Source organism: Schistocerca gregaria, unplaced genomic scaffold (assembly GCF_023897955.1).
Source record: "Schistocerca gregaria isolate iqSchGreg1 unplaced genomic scaffold, iqSchGreg1.2 ptg000248l, whole genome shotgun sequence".
NCBI classification, from domain to species: domain Eukaryota; kingdom Metazoa; phylum Arthropoda; class Insecta; order Orthoptera; family Acrididae; genus Schistocerca; species Schistocerca gregaria.
In genome coordinates, this window is record NW_026061757.1 from 990,529 (window position 1) to 1,006,381 (window position 15,853).

Here is a 15,853-nt window from a genome sequence, read left to right on the forward strand (position 1 = left end):
ATGTCGGCACTAGTACAGTGTATATCCACCTTTCGCAGCAATGCAGGCTGCTATTCTTCCATGGAGACGATCGTAGAGATGCTGGATGTAGTCCTATGGAACGGCTTGCCATGCCATTTCCACCTGGCGCCTCAGTTGGACCAGCGTTCGTGCTGGACGTGCAGACCGCGTGAGACGACGCTTCATCCAGTCCCAAACATGCTCAACTGGGAACAGATCCGGAGATCTTGCTGGCCAGGGTAGTTGACTTACACCTTCTAGAGCACGTTGGGTGGCACTGGATACATGCGGACGTGCATTGTCCTGTTGGAACAGCAAGTTCCCTTGCCGGTCTAGGAATGGTAGAACGATGGGTTCGATAACGGTTTGGATGTACCGTGCACTATTCAGTGTACCCTCGGCGATCACCGGAGGCGTACGGCCAGTGTAGGAGATCGCTCCCCACACCATGATGCCGGGTGTTGGCCCTGTGTGCCTCGGTCGTATGCAGTCCTGATTGTGGCGCTCACCTGCACCGCGCCAAACACGCAAACGGCCATCATTGGCATCAAGGCAGAAGCGACTCTCATCGCTGAAGACGACACATCTCCATTCGTCCCTCCATTCACGCCTGTCGCGACACCACTGGAGGCGGGCTGCACGATGTTGGGGCGTGAGCGGAAGACGGCCTAACGGTGTACGGGACCGTAGCCCAGCTTCATGGAGACGGTTGCGAATGGTCCTCGTCGATACCCCAGGAGCAACAGTGTCCCTAATTTGCTGGAAAGTGGCGGTGCGGTCCCCTACGGCACTGCGTAGCATCCTACGGTCCTGGCGTGCATCCGTGCGTCGCTGAGGTCCGGTCCCAGGTCGACGGGCACGTGCACCTTCCTCCGACCACTGGCGACAACATCGATGTACTGTGGAGACCTCACGCCCCACGTGTTGAGCAATTCGGCGGTACGTCCACCCGGCCTCCCGCATGCCCACTATACGCCCTCGCTCAAAGTCCGTCAACTGCACATACGGTTCACGTCCACGCTGTCGCGGCATGCTACCAGTGTTAAAGACTGCGATGGAGCTCCGTATGCCACGGCAAACTGGCTGACACTGACGGCGGCGGTGCACAAATGCTGCGCAGCTAGCGCCATTCGACGGCCAGCACCGCGGTTCCTGGTGTGTCCGCTGTGCCGTGCATGTGATCATTGCTTGTACAGCCCTCTCGCAGTGTCCGGAGCAAATATGGTGGGTCTGACACACCGGTGTCAATGTGTTCTTTTTTCCATTTCCAGGAGTGTAGATGCAGAATGTTAAACACGCATGATTTATTTTAAAAGGTTTAGGAGTTTTCATATAAAGAAATTTGGAGGAGTACTTTTCGGTGTACCCTCGCAGTTTTTAGACGTGACTAAGCTCAGTTAAAGAACAGAGCGTGCCCGTGAGAGACCGCCTGAGATTTGATTGTAATTAGTGAAAACAAGTGCGCTTTCTACTCACTTTTTAAGGGAACATTTAACAATACTTAGACAATCGTCCAAGAAGGGAATGTAACATTACGTCAAACTCTTCCTACTTACAGTTCGCAATATATAAATCAAATACAAGTGTTTTGCAGTCTGGACTTACGTCAATGTTAATAGTTTCTTTCAAGATTTCCCGTGTGCAAAATCTTCTAGGACAAGAAAATGGTTGAAATGCCTCTAAGCACTATGGGACTTAACATCTGAGGTCATCAGTCCCCTAGACTTACAACTAAGTAAACCTAACTAATCTAAGGACATCACACACATCCATGCCCGAGGCAGGATTCTAACCTGCGACCGTAGCAGACGCGTGGTTCCGGACTGAGTCGCCTAGAACCGCTCGGCGACCGCAGCCAGGTCAAAGGACAAGGATGTTACTTTCTATGCACATGACTGAGAATTAGATGGTCGTTCTTATAACATAGTCCTACGTAGTTCATTTTTTGTTATCTTCAGTTGCAAAAGTGAACGCTCTACGCTGCCATTGGTTACCATCAGACAAAGAAATATCCTGTTATCAGCCTCTGAATCTTGGAAAGTTTCTCCTATTTTATCTGCCTTGACCAAAGAATGTAAGGCTGAACTACAAAATTCGGGAGATTCATTTGGAATGTTTTTCAAGTATTGCTTTAAATTAAAACTTCTGATATGAGCTCATTAGCGTTATGTCTTCTTTGATAGGATTCTGCAAATTCTTGTCAGCTATTTCTCAACGAATTGGAATCAATTCTTCTCAATTGAGAAAGGAAATTAACTTCCTCGTATTATTACGACCGTTACTTTGAATTAGCATTCAGTGTGTGGGGTATTTGCAGTAAAGTTTCTACAGTGTATTTTTCTTTGCTATACAGCTGCACAGTGCCTGGTGTTTCTTCAAAAGAAAATGATACGCCTGTAGCAAATTCTTTTCCTTTGGAGATTATTTTTATAGTCAGCACCTGGATTTTTCTCTTTGGCTGACAATCGGTATTGAACGAATCCAATGAGTGCCCTACTGATAAAACTGGAAAGAGATGCAAAAAGTTTAAGCTGCAGCGTTATTGTGATGGCTTATTGTGCTTGCTTCGCTGATAATTCTCAAAGGGTCATTTCATATCTTCATTAGGAGAACGGTCTCCAGTTATTCCAGTTTCTTGGTATGGTTTTCATGCGCATTTCTTATTTCCATTGGTGTTCGGAGTTTGTAGTAATTGACTTGAACGCTTTAGAAATGTAGCTATTTTGCAAATCAAGAACATCATTGCATACAAACCATCTAGTTTCAGAGGGAAACTTCGTATCTTTATTTACACCTAAAAATTCTGTCAGAATTATTGATCGATTATTCGAACCAGGAAAAAAAGCTGTGAACAATTTTTGGACAAACTGGAAGTGTATTAATGCTTCTGAAACACGTCCTACCGCCCGAAAATATCCTACATTCAGTGTGTGTGGTGCACACAATATGAAAATAGCAAATGCATGTTTTTCTTTTATTCTTGCGTAAAGACTAGAATACCTTCCAGCCACATTTGCTGCACTATCATAGATCTGTCTAAGACAATTTTTTATGGAAATGTCAAGGTTATACAAAAATTTTAAAAAAGGAAAAAGAATCTGCTGTATTGTCCCCTATGCTCTTCCATAGTCAAAATTCGAAAAAAAACTCTCAGCAGGCTGACCGTCTTTTACGTACCGAGCTATGAGTCAGGTGGTAAAATGGGAGACATATGGTGAGGATACTGCAATTACTGAGTAGTATTTGGGTGCTTTTAGTTCGTTGACAATCGTCGTTGACCCTTGCTGTCCAATTACAGTAGTAAATTCGTTACAAATATTCGCAGACAAATGTGATATATTTTCTTTGTTGCGATTTCCGTAGTTTTGTATATGATCAGCAAGAAAGGGTCAAATTCCCTTATTAAATCTAAGCATCCGACATAATTTTCGTTATTCTGAGACCCCAAAAAGACATTATGTCCACTAAATCCAAGTCCCGTTGAAGCCAAAAATTTCAAAATTGCAACAATTTTTTTAAGGTGTTTTTCGAATAGTAGACCTAAGTATTAAATTGGTAAAGCAATCCACTATCCACTGGCATAGATTTTTGCTTCTTGCAGCATAATTCATCATCGATTCGCTGTGCTGAAAATTGCTCCATCTTCCCTTAATAAGTTATTTATATCTTCCAATTTTTGTATCCATTAAAAAAAATGGCTCCAAGCACTATGAGACTTAATATCTGAGGTCATCAGTCCCCTGGACTTAGAACTACGTAAACCTAACTAACCTAAGGACATAACACACATCCATGCACGAGGCAGGATTCGAACCTGTGACTGCAGCAGCAGCAAGGTTCCGGAGTGAAGCGCCTAGAAACGATCGGCCACAGCTGCCGGCTATCCATTGAAAAAAACTCAAATTATTGCCCAGAGTATTATTACATCAACGGTAACAATAACAATAACAACGCACGGATGTCTTGGATGGTGGATATAGAAGCCACTTTCTTTCCACACACTCATCATTTGTCAATTTGAGATTGAAAACAATCCTTGTTATATTTCTGCTTTTTGTTTTACTGATTACAGCAGGAAAACGTGTAGACGTTTCGGAGAAGTCACTATTTTCTGTTTTGGTAAGGGTCTGGTCCTTTGCGAATCCAAATATCGCGTATTTTTTCTGTTATAGTTTCGGCGCTGGCCGGGCTTGCCGAGCGGTTCTAGGCACTACAGTCTGGAAACGCGCGACCGCTACGGCGGCACGTGCAAATCCTGCCTCGGGAATGGGTGTGTGTGATGTCCTTAGGTTAGTTGGGTTTAAGCAGTTCTACGTTCTAGGATACTGATGACTTTAGAAGTTAAGTCCCATAGTGCTCAGAGCCAAACATTTTTGAACCAAAATTTCAGCACAGTTCTTACTGGGATCGTGAGATATATTTTCGTAAATGCTTCTATTTTGTGTATGGAAGTGGCTTGAGCAGGAAGATCCATACTGTGACGTGGGTGCAACTGCCATCACAACTGTAACTGAAGAGCTCGAACACCAAAGTGTCAAACACGATTCCCATTTCTAAGCTTTGAGATTTCTTGAGATGTTATGGTTGATACATCACTCTGCCTGTTTGTTTCTTCAACTGTATAAAATCGAGTTAGTTTAGGTAATCTCCTCCTTATTGTTTTAACTGCACAGATACACACACTTCATTTTCTAATAAATACCTAAGTAAACAAAGCAAATCTTGGAGAATCTACCGCGCTTCACAAGGATCTCCGATAAGGACCTAACGCTTTTTAAGGTAGGAACTGGAACATTGCTGAATTGAGCTGGACTGGTAGCAGTGGGCCTCACACTGTGATTGTTGTCTCCGGTACCAGCGTACCGGCCTTCACAGAGATGTTGCAAACTCTCTGGACGATATTGGACTTCTTTCCTTTTTTCGACTTATTATCTTGCAATATCTGATAACGAATTTGAATACCAATTTGTAGCTGTTAGCTAACACGAATTCGATGAAGTGACCTATAAGACAGTTGCTATGCCCGCTGCATATGTAGTTTACGATAATGCCATGCTACGTTTCTTGAAGTATAAGCATAAACCAATATCTGCAGGCAGCTGTCAGCATGAAGAGGGATTCTGTGTTATAAGTACAAATTATTACAGGTGGAGTAGCCTACTACAGATCTTTTTTAGTACTTCCAACACTGCATATCAGTCATCAATCGTGATAATCTAATATATAAGAAGCTATCAGCCTCGATTGCGCTAATGGAACCAACCTTTACCTAGGTTTCAGCCCAAAAAATTGAGCCTTCTTCAGAAGATATACCTGAATCTATAATTTGCTAAGACGGTACGGTCTGTAAATAAAACTAAAACAGCCTATGCCCTCTTAGACAAATTATAGATTCAGATATATCTTCTAGAGAAGGCTCAATTATTTGGGCTGAAACCTAGGTAAAGGTTGGTTTCATTACCGCAATCGAGGGTGATAGTTTCTTACATATTACAACAGATCTTTTAGAATATTATTTTAGACATGTAATTCATCGTCCCATTGTACATGGATTCCTTTCGAAAAACGTTTTACGCTTACGAGTGACACGTGTTACAAGTAAGATTCAGGAGCGAATCATATCCTTTCAGCCAGGCGCCACGGTTAAACGTATAGAAGAAAACTGAATTCTCATTTTACTGAAAAATAATCAGGATAATTGTGATCTAATCACTGGGAAGTACGCATGGATGCATGTTTTGATGGGCAAGCTGACTTACTTAAGAAAGTAATTTAAGGGTTACAGAAAATAATTTAAGGGTTACAGAAAATAATTTAAGGGTTACAGAAGGGATGAAATTCGGAAAACTAACGAGTCCTCCGGTAAGGGTCATGGGCTCCATCTTTCTTTCTCTTTTTAGGGAGTAGGACCTTATAAATTTGCAAATTAACTATTTAAAACCCGAGAAATGCTTGTAAACTTTTTCTTCGATTCCAAAACTTCACTTAAAAAAAAGCCATTGCTCAGAAGAACGGAACTGCGTTTCGGAATTTCGGGTCCCCCATCAGCCTGTCGGGCATAAGCTTGTGCACCACATGCTCCTAGGGCAGAGACGGTACTTATCCCATACACAAATGCAAGAAATGACTGTGTCACCGCTTGTCGGGTCTGCAGCCGGGGTACAGTACATCTCCGACTGGAAAACATTAAGAAATACCTTTTATGACTCTTCTGTGCAGGTTAGAGCAAAAACATAATTTCTAATAAAGAACTATGTTTTTAAATTAGGCTGAAAGAAACGAGAAATATTGCCTGATGACTGCGTCATTTACCTGATTATAACAGATGTTAATTAGGTCGTCGCTGGAATTAGAACGACTTCGCTGTACTAATATTTCAGCTATGACTTATTTATCTCGATGATGCATTTGGATTTACCATCATAGTTACTCTTACGTATTACGTCATTTTATTTGCTGCTTGAGCGACGACGCAGAACGCTGGAATAACGAATTCTCTCTCACTTGCCTTTCTGTTTGTAATTGATGTCAAGTTAAATACAAGTCAACGTTGGAAATGATTGTAAATTTACTTCTGTCTTTTGTCTGTTGTTTACAGAACAATAGCATTGTCTGTTGCAGAAGGTGTTCGCTAAGGTACAATGACGTCCTGGAAGGTGCTTTGTTCTTGTCCTAAAGAAGCCTCCCCTTTCTACATCGGCGCATTTAAGATGGCCTTTAAGGACATCATTATTGTGCCTCCTGTCGTCGTAAAACGTCCTTCAGGAGAACAAAACAGATGAAAGGTAATATAAAGACTTGTTTTTAATTTCAAGATTTTTGTCTTTTCGATGGTGCCTCTAGGGAGAGGGTTTATTAACGACATACGCGGACCATTATATCTCGGTAAGTCAAAGCAGTTCTTTTTATTTCATATTTCCTTTCAGCAATCTCTTTGAATTTCGGTATTCTCGACAGCCACAAATTTTAATTTTTTCTGATTAATATGACACTTTTTAATTACGGGAATCATTTTTCTCAGATACATATCCATATCGTATTCTTTGTAAATACGGGCAGCTACTGTATCCGTACAAACTATAAGCCATCAAAAATATTGAATCTGTGAAACCTGAATTTCAGTTCTAATAACTAAATAGAACTCAAAGAGAGCCATTACTGTTGTTTTAGTCTTCAGTCTGAAGACTCGTTTGATGTAGTGAAAAGATTAAATATTCTAGTATGAAGTGTAACGGAACCGCAGTCGACGTAATGTAGCGAATATTCATAAGAAATAAATAAAATATCATCCAAACCATCCAAAAATTTAAGATGTCGTTTCCGACGCGTCATAAAATCTGCAGAAACAGTGTGAAATGATTATAAGGATGCTGCAGATGAGGCTTACTGAGAAATAATGCTTAAGAAAAAAAAATTGATAAATTGCACCGTTTCCGGATTATGTAGCGTTGAAGTCAGCCAATTGGGTAGCAACGCGCGCAAATTCAAGCAGCCTGCCACACATAGTATTGCCAAAACATGTTCTTTGATTCGTTTCATCCGACCGGAGAAACGTAGCTTTTTCTCACCTAGCTTAAATTTATCCGTTCCGAAAAGGACACATTTTCAACTGGTACTGACCATCTGAACAAATGGGAACTCACGCATCCACAGATGGTCTGTACATTGGCACATTTTAACGCTTGGAAGTGCTTGCCCTGACTAAATAGCTTCGAGCATAAATAACTCAGAAACGGTGCAACGTGTGAAATTTTTCGTAACAATTACTTTTCGCCACAACCTCCCCTGAAACACGTTTACAAACTTTTCAGAACGTTACTGGTCGCTCTGTGTAGGCCAAAAACGAAGACATTTTCTGATGTGTTACACAGAACAAACAATGTGCAATCAAAAGTGTACGATTCAAGGCTGTAATAGGAAAATTGTTACAAGGGTGTCAATGTCATTGTCTGCATAAATAGATGTGGTCCCTATAAGAGTGCTGAGACCCCAAACTCCGCCATTGGAGGGACACCGGCGCACACCTACGTGAAGAGAGAATGAACACGTGCACATGTTGATCGCCCGCATCTCGTGGTCGTGGGGTAGCGTTCTCGCTTCCCGCGCCCGAGTTCCCGGGTTCGATTCCCGGCGGGGTCAGGGATTTTCTCTGCCTCGTGATGGCTGGGTGTTGTGTGTTGTCCTTAGGTTAGTTAGGTTTAAGTAGTTCTAAGTTCAAGGGACTGATGACAATAGATGTTAAGTACCATAGTGCTCAGAGCAATTTCAACATGTCGATCGTCCACTTCACTCAGCCGTAATAAAAACAAGAGTAAGGGGTGGCAGTGCGTTTTCCGTCAACGGAAGGAGTCTGGGGGACGCTAATTATTGGAGAAGTGGCACACATGTACGGAGAGCGCCGAATTTCCATAGTAATCGCCAAGGCGTGGCACAAGCGATTCGGATATCATTCGCCGACGCTGCACGATCTGGAACGCTACACCGCATTGCCCAAGATATTGTCCGACAGGTGGATGTTATCATTAAACAAGACCAGCGAGTTACGGTGTGAGTCATTGCAGCAGAGGTCGATGTGAGCGTCGGAAGTTTTCACGTTACAATTAAATACACTCAAATTTCGCAAAGTGTACGGTGAGTGAGCATCTCAGAGTCTTCAGGAAGCAAAGGAAGTATGTCAAAAGCGATTCCCTAAAAGCATATCTACAGCGCTACGCCAAGAGACTGTGTGATATCCTGTTGCCAGTGCTCACTGGAGTAGAGGACGTGCGTCTACTGAAGCACGGAATACAACCCGTTGGTTTTGACCAATAACGTCATAAGTTGCTCGTACATACTAATGTCTTTACTTTGGAACCATAGATAATAAAGCGGTTGTCTGCTGCGGAAAAGCGCCATCATTGTACATTAAAAAAACTGACTGTGGTTTTAAAACACAGGGCCCGACATAGCGTAAATGTTTTTTGTGTGCATTGATTTAAATAATTGGTTGTTTGCAAATCATTCGCTACTTAATTTCATTCTTAGTGAGTTTGAGATAATTTGGACAAATTGTTTTTTTTATTTTAGGAGATTTTTTTAAGTTTTTCATTTTCGTTTGTAGGTATGGGTTTATCTGTTCCAATGGAACTGGATGATTTAAAGGAGGCTATGAGCATAGGCAAGATGGCCACGACTAGATTTTTACGAATGTCTGGTCTTGTTGCCGATTACGTTATATGTCGCGAGTGCGACGAACATATGCGCCTGACAAGTGTATCTGCTCGTCGTACTCACGAATTATTCATACGGCGTTGCAGCGAAGATCGGTTGCGGTGCTTAATTAGACAAGGAACATGGTCCGAGAAATCTAAGCTCGCGTTGAGGGATATCATAAAAATTACGTACTGTTGGTGTTTGAGGTATCCTTTGTGGCTGTGTCTGCATGAATGTCGTATGAATGAGGGTACAGTTGTACTTTTTCTGTAGGGAAGTTTGTGGGGACTACATATAAGGTGTAGGGGACCATTGGCGGGGGGGGGGGGGGGGGAGGGGGGGGTGTGTTAGTCGAAATCGATGAGTCGCATTTTGGCAAAAGGAAGTACAACAGGGCGGAACCTGCGGCAGGATTATTTGGATTTGGGGGGCTGTAATTTCAGGTCCACAAAGTGACTATGTAGTTTTTAAAGTAGTTCCTACTCGATCGATGGAAGTTTTGGTGAAATTAATTGAAGATCATGTTGAAGAGTGTTCCGTATTTGTTTTGGAAGAGGGTTCCGTAGTTGTTTCCGATGGTTTTTCTTCATATTGGGATTTGGGGAATAGGGGTTTTCTGCATCTTGTTGTTAATCATAATATTGAATTCAGATCTTCATCAACTGGGGCTTGTACCAGTAGTATAGAAGGTTACTGGTCATCCATAAGATCTGTTGTAGGGAGCGGGAAACGACGGATTTCGACACCACAGACTCACTTAGATGAATATTCATGGAGGCTAGTGTACCTTACGTATCTTCCTCGTTTAAGTGTTTCCGTAAAAGTGTTGGGCAGATGAATTGTCCAAAATTTGTTAGTTAATTTCAGATTGGGAAGAGGGATGGGTAGTAACATAATTAAGGAGAATGCTGGGGTTGGTCGAGACAGTTAAAATACTAATTTTGATTTGTTGGGGTTTATCCGTCATTCTTCATGCTCTTATGTTACGTAATTTTCTTATGTGGATTTTTTTACCTTCATTTCGTTGATGTGAATGTGTGGGTGCGTGTGTGTTCGTAATGTTCGGTTTCTTGTGTATGTATGTGACTTTTGTTGATATCTTTCTAGGCATGCTTCGGTTTTTTTCGGAGATGTTAGCGTGTGGTAAGCTTAGGATTTTTATTTTTTTGTTGTACTGAATTTGTCTATTTTGACTTATTTCATTGTTGTATTACGCTGTTCGCGTTTTTGCGTTACTTATGGGTTCTTCAACTGCAGTATGTAATACAAATTTTGCAGCTGTTCCTTTTTTTCCCTGTACCAGCAATTTCATCACTACGATTTTCAAGATACAACTCATATATATGTGAAGTGATGGATTCCACGCTACCGCTGTTTCTATCACCTTTTTCCCCTTTACTTTTTACAGAAGTACTAGGACTCAAACAAGCGATGAACTTAACTTTGTGGTCGAAATATTACCGGCCGTGATATATCTCTACCATTTGTTTCCTCTCCTGCATTCCTTTGTTTACGAACACCTGTCTTTGCTGTTAAATCTATGTAACAAATGATCTCTTGCAAATTCTAACGTCATTGGTCAAAGCCAACGGGTTGTATCACGTTTTCTAGTACCCCAAGGATGTACAGGGTGAAGAAAAATATGACTCACTTGGAGGTCGGCATGCATTTCGTAATCCAGATTCAAGACAAGTATATTTCGCAAAAGCCGATCGGATGCATTTTCAAAAAGTATGAAGGCGAAGAGGTGGCAACACTTCCTCATCGTGCAACGCCTACCCCACCTGCCGTCGTAGCTCGCTGAGTAAAGTGCTGGAACGTGGAGCCCACATTCACTGTGGTGCTATGGTTCGAATCCCCGTCAGGTTTCTTTTTTATTTCTTAGACATCCGTTTCCTAGTTCTCGTCGTTTATAAGCAAGACATCAGTTTGTTACATGACACTAGCCTATCACATAACAGTGAGATCCATGAAAGAGCCTAAATGTGTCTACTACCGTCGCAGTGCTTCTCCTGTGAAACTCATGTGGGGCGGATTCCGCTGCAGTACACAAATGACGAATATGTTGCTATGTTTTTCGTGCTGGCTGCACCCGATAACGCAGCTACTTCGGGTCGTGTACATGCTGTACGGTACCCTCAAAGGCGCAATCCTGATAAGAATGTTTTTCGTTCCCTGGAGTATATCCTTCGAGAAACTGGTAATTGACAGAGGTCGCCTAAGGATTAGACGTGCTCGCAAACAGAGGGCGTGATTCATGAAACAGTTCAACAACCACCTCGGCGAAGTACTCATGATATTGCAAGGTAGTCCTAGGTATCCCAAGGATTAGTTTTTGAAGGGTTGCACGATGAAGAACTGCATCGGTATCATTACGCGTTAACTTAACATCAGCAGACAGAAGACCGCATTTGACGTGTACAGTTTTGTTTGCACCAAGTGGTAGATAACGAACGTTTTATAAATAACGTGATATGGACTGAAGAATCTAACTGCACTCCTGAAAATATTTTCAACATCCAAAATAGCCATTATTGGTCGGCAGATAATCCAAATGTCAGCCCTGGACGTGGCTCTCGGTCACGCTTTGGCATAAATCTGTGAGCTATAATCGCGGACGGAATGGTTTCTGGCCTTTACTTGTTGCCGAACATGCTGAAAGGGCGCCTATGTAGCATAATTCTTTGCAACACTTTGCCTGACGCATTAGGAAACGTTCTACGTGGTGTTCGACGACACCTATGATTTCAGCAACATGAATATGCGTAACAATTTAAAGTTTTTGCAGGGAAATGGATAAGCCATGTAGGGCCAATTCTCTGCCCTCCACGTACACCGGCCTTAACCCACTAGATTTTTATTTGAGTGGATCCTTAAGCGAACAATTTATAATATTCTACCCATGGATGTGCACAACCTAATAGCTCACCTGCGTGCCGGTTCGGCAATGGTGGATGCAGTTGTGTTGCATAGGATCCAGCAAAGTATGATCAAGCGAGTGGCGAAGTGTTCTGCAAAAGCAAGGCTGTCTCTTTGGACATCTTCTCTAAAGCAAACGTTGAACGTGCAGAATGGAATTATTTTGCGTAACTTAATGTGCAATCTAGTGCAGCCAACCTATCGTGTTTCTTTTTTATTCACCTCACTGGATACAGAGATGTTACTGTACCGTCTATTATTCCTATCGGCTTCATTTGCATCGTGGACGAAACAAAACGGTCGTGTACGATTCTAAAAAGTTCACGTTGTAGCCAGCCGCTGGATCCACGCGACTGCTACGGTCGCAGGTTCGAATCGTGCCTCTGGCATGGATGTGTGTGATGTCCTTAGGTTAGTTAGGTTTAAGTAGTTCTAAGTTCTAGGGGACTGTTGACCTGAGATGTTAAGTCCCATAGCGCTCAGAGCCATTTGAACCATTTCATGTTGATGATTGAGTAAAGATAGCAGTAACAGAAGGAAATACCCAAGATACCATATTACGAAAATGTAAACCGGACAAATTTTTGACAAACTGCCGGTTGGTTTCAGTCTCGGGTTCATTTTGATGCATTAACTGAAAAACAAAGAAAAATATTTTGAGTTCGAACTTGCCTCGAACATTGACGAATCTGTATATCCGGTTTTCTTTTACTACTTTTCTCGGCATTTGGTCCGATCGGACGTCACATAACACCTAATCAAGTCTATCCTAGAATGGGACAGCTCCAGCACAGGCCAGAGTTCAAGATACCTTTTCTTGTCCACACTGCAAGTACCTACAACGTTGCCAGAAACTCGGTTTTGGAAACGCATTCCTATTCACGGGACTACGTTTTTCTACATACACTTTTGTCTTGAGTTAATGTGAGAAATCGCATGCCGACTTCTAAATGCAGCATTCTTTCTTGACCCTGCACATCCGGCTGAGACATGATATTGGACCAAAGCCAGGTAATATTTTTTTTAAAATCAAATCCGGAGTACACAAGTTACGTGAGGATTTTGAGAGCTGGTAAGACAATAAGCGATTTTTCTTCTCGTTACAGGCAGTATGTAAACCTCACTGAGTAGAATTTCCCTTAGCCATCCAAAGGTAATATGGGTTGGTCACTGCTTTAAGAACTAATTTCTAAATGTTTGTGTGCAAAGTTAAATAAATAACGTGAAATTTACAACCCAGACATAGGTCTTAAAGTCGGGAAACTGCAAAACAAATATCTCACTCTGACTAACATTACCTGACTGCAGCAATATGTTGGTTATGATTTTGACCTGTTTGCTGATATTTTCCTGGCCTACAACTTAAAGTAAGTGAAGGGAGCTAACAGAAACAACGATTACATTCTATACTCCCGTTTATTCATAAACACAACTACGGGATCAACATGAACAAAGAAAAATTGAGACAAATACAGTCTATCTATCCAAACTCGCAAGAAGATTAACTGGAAACCAGTGCCGTTATATCAGTTGAATCACTTCTTGTCTTCTTAAGAATTTACTTTCTCTCGATATTTACGATCACTGACAACTATTTAATCCTGTAACTCTCAAATGGAATAGTGAGTGGTTGTTGGTGACTAACAACCCAAAAATCTACACATTCATTGCTAGTAAGAAGGAATACGAGACAGACTATTTCGATTCCACAAGTGTCAGTGCTGAAAATTACGCTCACTGGCGAGGATGCACCAGGCAGTTGCTGCAGAATTGCTGGCTCCTTCATGAAGACAGTGCTCAGCATCTCTGTGGGGCTCCACGATCTGTCTGCCTCTTCCGCGCTGCTACGTCAAATTGAAACGGTAAAGTAGTTTTCGCTCCATAAGCAGCAGGTATCGCTGCTCGCTCGCACCGTGAAATACTAACAGAGGCGGTTCCGCCGCCAATTTCATTCCACGACGCGGCCGGCAGCGGGTGCAACAGAACCCATGTGAACGGGTGGAAAGAAATGTGTCAGGCTTCATAATACTTATTTATATGTGTCGTGTATTATGCATTTCTTGTACGTAAATGTGAATCTGGACATGAACTTTCCTAATCCTCCTCACACCTTTCCATCAAGCGTGACCAAATCTTAGGTGGGAAATAGTTCTGTAGTATAGTAGTGCCAACCTTACTCCTGGGTAAGGATCAGAGAGACAGCACGGGCAGGGAAAGGTCCAAGACGTTCTGGTGTCATAAGATTTTGGGTGGAGAGGTTGGTCACAGCCAAATGGTTCGACCATCCCTTCCACCGGGGCCCAAGAAGATCTCTGGGTGCCCGCGATATTCTGGGAGTGTTACAGAAGACGGGTAAGTGAGCAGACATGCCCTCAGTGCGACTGTCTCGATGTTCACGCTTGGAAGAGAGGTATTTGAATATTTGTACTAATTCATTATATCCAGCTGCGTATTGAGTAAGGAAATGAATGTTCTCGTTTAATTTCAGAAATTTGATCCCCTGTGTTAATGTATCTGGTCCACAGTTTGCCCGTTATCCTCCTCACATAGTGGATGTCCCATGTAAAATATTGGGAGACTTTGGTGGTATATATTTGGCCAACGCAATTCCGCCTTGCCTGTAGAAATTGTGCGTGCAGATTAGTATATAATATTCCCGAGATAAGTTGTAAAATTGTAATATCTCTAAACTGAAACAATTGCTGCAACCCCTGTAAAGTCGAGTGCTAATGTTTAATATAAATAGGTAATCAGTTGTCATCAATCTTTAACGTACCCCAAAAATAACATAGGAGTCAAGTTAAAGGAATTTATTTAAAATAAAAGATATAGAATGCAGGGACTTACACATCAGCGTGTGAGCCCTCCAGCCCTGGCCTGGTATCGTACAGGAAGGGTACACTCTCTAGCTAGCGCTCTCAAGCTCCCCTCCCCAGTAATCCGTTGTGCAATTTTCATTCAGGGCTTGACGACATCAACTTTCATCTGCCGTCCCTAGGCAAGGAAGTTTGACAGTAATCTTTCAAAGTCCATCGGGATACCACGGAGTCCTAACCTGAATTCGATGTGGACACTTACACGGCCTGTGCCTATCTCGCGGCTTTCACTTACGCACCCTGTACTCCATGCCGCCCGAGGGAACCAAAATTAGGAACTACTTTGGCCAAGTCACAACGATTCCGTACAGCAGAGAGAGAAAATACACGTCTTTTTCCCCCGCCATTGACAACATGAAGCTCTACATCTACACCGATACTCCACAATCCGCCGTACGATTCGTGGTGGAGGGTACCATGTGTCACTACTAATAATTTCGTTTCCTGTTCCATTCGGAAACAGGACGAGGGAAATGCAACCGTCTATATGTCTCCTTATGATTACTAATTCCTCGTACCTATCTTCGTGTTCCCTGGACGCAATGTATGTTGGAGGCAGAAGAGTCGTTCTGCAGCCAGCTTCAAACGCCGATTCTTCAAATTTTCTCAATAGTGTTCCTTGAAAAGAATGTTGGCTTCTCTCCTCCAATCCGAGTTTCCAAATATCTCCGTAACAACTGCATGTGGTCCGAAGCTACTGTAAGTAGGATGTTTAGGTTTTTATTATTGGTAACGCCGCCGCCACGTAGCGATCTGTATGAAAATCACTGGCTGTGCCGTGTGCGGTCTGGGCTGGTTGCGTTGTTGTCTACCATTGTAGTGTTGGGCAGCGGCAGCTGGATGCTAACAGCGCGTAGCGTTGCGCA